Below are 6,000 nucleotides of genomic sequence, written 5' to 3'. Positions count from 1 at the left end.
AAATACAAACTTTTAAGAGCTATATACAATAACATCAAAATTATTAAATGTCTAGGAATAAATAAAACTGTGCAAGAACTTTATCAGAAAATTATAAAGCTTTATTGAAAGACAAAGAAAACCTAACTAAACATAGATATGAAAATCAGATACATGGATAAGAAGAGTTGATGCCATATGAACACCTATTTTTCCCAAACAGATTGGTAAATACAAACTTTTAAGAGCTATATACAATAACATCAAAATTATTAAATGTCTAGGAATAAATAAAACTGTGCAAGAACTTTATCAGAAAATTATAAAGCTTTATTGAAAGACAAAGAAAACCTAACTAAACATAGATATGAAAATCAGATACATGGATAAGAAGAGTTGATGCCATATGAACACCTATTTTTCCCAAACAGATTGGTAATTTCAATTATGTTCCCATCAAAATCCCAAAAGACACTGTCGTTTGACAAACTGATTTAAAAATTTCTATGAAAGTGCAAAGGGCCAAGATGAAGAAGAAAAAAGGGTACTTACTTTATCACATACTTGGAATTATTATAAAACTGTAATAATTACAACAGAGGGTATTGTCACAAGATCATCAAATGAAACAGAAGAGAAAGCCCCAAATGGATCTACTTACATATGGGTCTTTGATATTGATTTTCTCATTGGCGAAAGAATGTACCTTTCAATAAATTATCTTGGTACACTTGGGTATCCACAAGTGAAAAAACAAAATTGTATCCCTATCACACACTATATTTAAAAACCAGTTCCATTAAGTTAAAGTCTTAGACTAGAAAGGCAAGACTCAAAACAAAAGAGAATATCTTTATGACTTCCATATAGGAAAGGATTTCTTAAAACACACAAACCATAAGGGAAAAGTTAAATTCTATCATTTCATTCAAAAATATAAATATAGTTAAAGGAAAAATGTACAAACTGGGAAAACAGATCTTTCAACACATAAAACTGACAAAAAAAATTAACATCCAAATATGTTGAAAAATGAAAAATGAACACAAAACCTTCTAAACATCAATTAAAAATGAAACAACTCCATAACAAAGGGTAAAATTTTGAACAAGAATTCTACAGATGCATAATCATAAATGGAAATAAACACAAGAAAAGATCCTCAACTTTATTGGAAATGATGAAGTGTAAATTCAAATTACAATGAGATAAAATAATCATACCCACAATGGAAATTAAAGTCTGGCAACACTGCATGCTGGTAAGAATGTGGGAAAAGCATGGATTTTATACTGCTGGTAGTAATATCTATAATAGCTACAACCAAACACGATTTATCATTTTCTAATAATACTGAAAATTGCATACCCCATGCCCCAAGAATTCCACTTTTGAAAATCCATGCACATATGCCCCAAGCCAAATGCCCAAAATTGTGCATAGCAGCACTATTTATTATTTCAACAAATTCTGAAAAACCCAAATGCCTATTAACAACAGGACAGATAAATAAGTTGTGTGTTACTACCATGGATTACTATGTACTAGTGACATTTAATAAATTTCAGCTACACAAAACAACATGAATTAAAGAACAATTTGATAAAAAATATATTTGACATGATTGTATTCATATAAAACCAACATGCTGTTTAGGGAGTCAGGGAAAAGGTAATGCTATTATGAGAAGGAATGAAATGATAAACACAAAATGCCAGATCATAGTGATTTGAGAAAAGAAATGGGACACACAAGAGACTTGAACATTCTTGGTGATATTCTGTTTCTTTCTCTCTCTTTTTTTTTAAGATTTTATTTATTTGACAGAGAGAGAGGTAACATGGCAGGGGGAACGGGAGAGGGAGAAGCAGGCTTCCCGACGAGCAGGGAGCCCAACGTGGGGCTCGATCCCAGGACCCTGGGATCCTGATCTGAGCCGAAGGCAGAGGCTTAACCCACTGAGCCACCCAGGCACCCCTTCTTTTCTTGCTTGGACAGTGAATAAGTGGATGTTCACTGTATTTATCTTTTACACGTTACACATATTCCATAAATATTTTCATACTAACTGTGCATCTCAGTTTAAAAATTTTTTTAAAGTTAGGTATATCAAACACGGTACCAACTTTTCAACACTCTACAGTTGCGCCGTCTGGGAGTTTGTGTCCCAGTCCAACGGTTCAACCAGCCGGAGCTTGTGGCAGCAAAATCCCAAATGCAGAAATGAATGCATTGGACCAATGTAACCTGTCACACTCAGTCACCTCATCTAATTTCTCTTGTTCCAATTCATCTCCCAATTATAAATTTAACATCCCACATAGATTTGCCCACAGGGAGAGAGGGGACCGATCAACAAGCATGAGTCACCGGAGAGCTTGATAGCTCCATTTCTCACTATAATTTAAAGCTGGCATTCTGGCTGATATTTTAAGTTCTGTAAGCATCCTCAGGGACAATCCCATGCCTGCTGAAGAGAAGATGGAAAGATGAATCATTCCAAGGACAAGTGGAGGGGGAAGCTGAGAAGGAGACAGAGGAGCCGAAGGGAAGAAGTTGTCGTCTAAAGCCACATTTCAGATGCCATAACAAAAGACTTTATTTTTTATTGTTATTTTTTTAAACAAAAGACTTTATTATAGAGGCACTTAAAGTGGTAGCAGGGTAAACTCTGAGTGTTCACAAAGCAAGTATGCAACTTATTAAAAAGTAGGTGCTATTGTAGAAGACAACATCCCGTAGTGGAAAGAGGAACGTTTCCGGAGTCAGATTTGACTCATGTCTTGGCTTCCTCACTCGTGAGGTCCCTGAGTCTCAGCATACTCAGCTGTAAATGAACGTAATAGTACCGGTCAGGATTAAAGATTAAATGCAGCAACTCTTCTCAAAGCGGGGCGGAGGGGCAGTTTGGTAAAATGCAGGAGCTTGGTTTTGATGCCAGATCCAGCCTGATTCCAACTCAGCGACCTTCTGGTTTGATGGTCTCCAAGACTTGTTTTTCTCATAACGAAGATGGGATGATAAGACATACCTGAAGATGTCCTGAGACTTAGAGATAAGAAGTCAAATATTGGTACTTAGGAAGTGTTCAATAAAGCTCGCATAATTTTATTGTTACTGGATGTTGATGTGCTATTAAAAAAGAAAGAGATGGCTATGACGGAGAGCCAGCAAGACCCTGGGGACAGGGAGAAGGCGTCATTAGAGTGATAGTCCATTGGCATGAGCTGAGGCAAGTGGGCAGAGAGGGGTAGCAGTCAAGCTACATGGGGCTGGCTACGGTGAAGTAAGGAGAAAGTACCAACTAGGAAGGAAACCAACCCTGGACTGGGTCTAGTCGTGGGCGTCAGCCACTCAGACATGGGGACTTGGACCTAAGGACAGGTCTCTGTTTACTAGAGAGGAGGGTTAAGAAGAAGCAGTACTTCCAGTCAGTCCCAGAGAAGCTTGGGTAGTGGTTGAGTAGTCAAGATAAGGAATCCAGCCCAGCTGCAGCTGCGAGGCAGACGGGACGGGGACCTAGATGGTGGCACTGTGGCATAAGTCACATCCTCAAGGCAAGAAGCCACCAGATCACAGTAAGGCTGACAGAGGCAGAGCTGACTTCGGCTTCTTAAATGCTTGAACCAGGCTGAAGTAATCATTCTCTCTTCCAAGAAAAGAATGTTCAAGACCTCTGGGCTGACCTGGAGGACTTTGCCTGGGAAACTCATCCTGGCCGGAGGAGGGGGCGCAGCTTCAGCTGGGGCTACAGTACCCAGAGCAGGTGGAAGAGTTCAGTGAGGCCGCCACGCCTGGCCAAAGCTAGATGCTGGCTGGCCGCACCACGCAGAACAGGGCCAGTCGGAATCCTGGGCATTAGGATGGAAGCAGGTTTGAAACCTGGGGTGATATCTGTGCCAGTAAAGATTTCTGCAGACAACATTTTATAGGATGTGGGGGGTGGGGGGCTTGAGAAGTAACATGTGGATGGATGGGGACAATCAAAGCCACAGAATTTACTCGATACCGCTGTGCAAGGACTCAGTGGCAAAGATGAAGGGATGTTATCTGCAAGGAGCCGAGCACATTTCATTTTCAGAACACCAGACCTGGCAATAGGGCCCACACTGAGGTTGACGCCCAGAGCATGGCCAATCCCAAACCCAACACTCCTTAGCTTGAGCCGGTTCTCTGACTCAATCTTAGGAATGACAGGGCAAAACTCTATTCACAAGGATGTCTGTCCCTGAGTTCCTGGCTACGCCGGATGCAACTTTGGTGTTTGGAGAATAAAAATCAATTTCCTGCAAGAATGCTGTGCAAAAGAATGTGTCATTTCAAAGTATTATGAAGAGTTCTATGAGCATTATTGACTTGGAAAATCACTTTGAGGGGAACACAATGATATTTCTTGAATGGGAAACTAATCCAATTTCAGAATAACTCTTTCAAGACCATTTTTCTTCCTAGTTTACCTCTCACTGAGAACATTAGCAATATTCTCAGAGAGTCAATATTTGCTTGTGGATGCGTAGGTTTCCTCTATAACTTTAATTAATTTCAGCACATGCATTATGGTTTGGGATGCCATTTTTCACCTGGCATAAGTATGATCCCTACCCAGGGCCCTCCAAAGTGCTGTGATTTGAATTTGGTAGGACAGGTAGCTTTCTCTGTCACACAAAATCTCTTTTATTCATCATCAATGACGCCAAATAAAACACCTGAGTGCTTTTGAGCATTAATAACAAAGGTCTGCTTTTTCCAAATGCCCTTCAACTTGAAAAGACATAAATCCTCTCAAATTCTACCTCCCACACCAAGAAGTTTATTTCATCGCAACTTAGAGCGGGAAGCAACCTCTTGGGGGAAATAATTGGACTTTCTAATCCCAGAGTAAAGGTTTAAGGTCTTAGTTCATGACTCAAGATTTTTAATTAATAATATTGCTCTGTGTTTCTTCCATTCACCCTTTCTTTTACCTAGTTAAATACTCAATTTGTTTTAAAGTGTCTTTATTTCACTGTCCTTTATTTCAATGTCTTTATTACACATCTCTAAGCTACAAGATTCATCAGTAAAATCATCACAATTACAATTTCTGGTGCTTAGTTCTCTCCAGTTCTCTGGGGAGGGGGACAATGTCCTAATGCTCTTCCTCTGTTATGGCTTGTAGATAAACTTAAATATTCTTCCATTAAAAAATCTTTTTTCCACCAGCCTCAGCCTCTGTGACCATCCAAATTCTGACATTTCTCTAGAATATTCCATAGGCTTCAAACTTAAATTAGATCCAGGCCTATTTTGGAAAATTGGAGTTTTGTTTGTATATGAGGAAAATAAAATTGCCTTAAAAATTTTTTTTAAGTGAAAACACTGGAGCTGTGTTCTGAACAGGTAGCAGGACTTATCACTTTTCTTTGGGAGGATTTATTTCCAAGTCTTATTGTCATTCTCGTAAAGAACGGCCTGTGGGCTAGTCTGGAAGGAAGATATTGAGAAAGGGTGGAAGCCAGATTGTATGTTGTATGATAAAATTACAAGGATTCTTGATTTTTCCCCTGGCAGCTAGAAGGGAAGAAAGTATTAGGGACCCCACAAAATGTAGGAAGTGGGAAGATGGGAACTTGCAGACCCCCCAGCACCCCGAGACATTTATGGCTGAAGAGAAAGATGGCCACTAATGGATTCTCCTAGAGAGGGACTGGCCACGTTCTTTAGGAATACTGAGGTCAGCCATCCAGTTAACTTCTCCTCTGTGTTCTGATCCCTCTACTATCCCCAAATCTTTATTAAAATCCTGTGACAATAGCAGCTTTGTTGTGACAGAACTACTGTGGAGAATAAGGTAGCTTATGCCTGAAGGAAGGAGAAAGAAGTCAGCAAAAGTGTTGACAAAACACACTTGGTTGGCAGAGGCAAAGGCAGGGAGGGAATTCTGAGGGACAGATGACAAACAGCATCCAGAACATTTACTTCTCCCATCCAAGGAGCTTCACACACACCATAGGAGCTGACCTTGCCAATGCTCTATGGCAC

The sequence above is a fragment of the Enhydra lutris genome, unplaced genomic scaffold, assembly GCF_002288905.1.
Source record: "Enhydra lutris kenyoni isolate GAN:26980312 unplaced genomic scaffold, ASM228890v2 scaffoldscaffold16, whole genome shotgun sequence".
NCBI classification, from domain to species: Eukaryota; Metazoa; Chordata; class Mammalia; order Carnivora; family Mustelidae; genus Enhydra; species Enhydra lutris.
The sequence above is the reverse complement of the archived record's forward strand: the minus strand, read 5'-3'. Positions refer to the sequence as shown.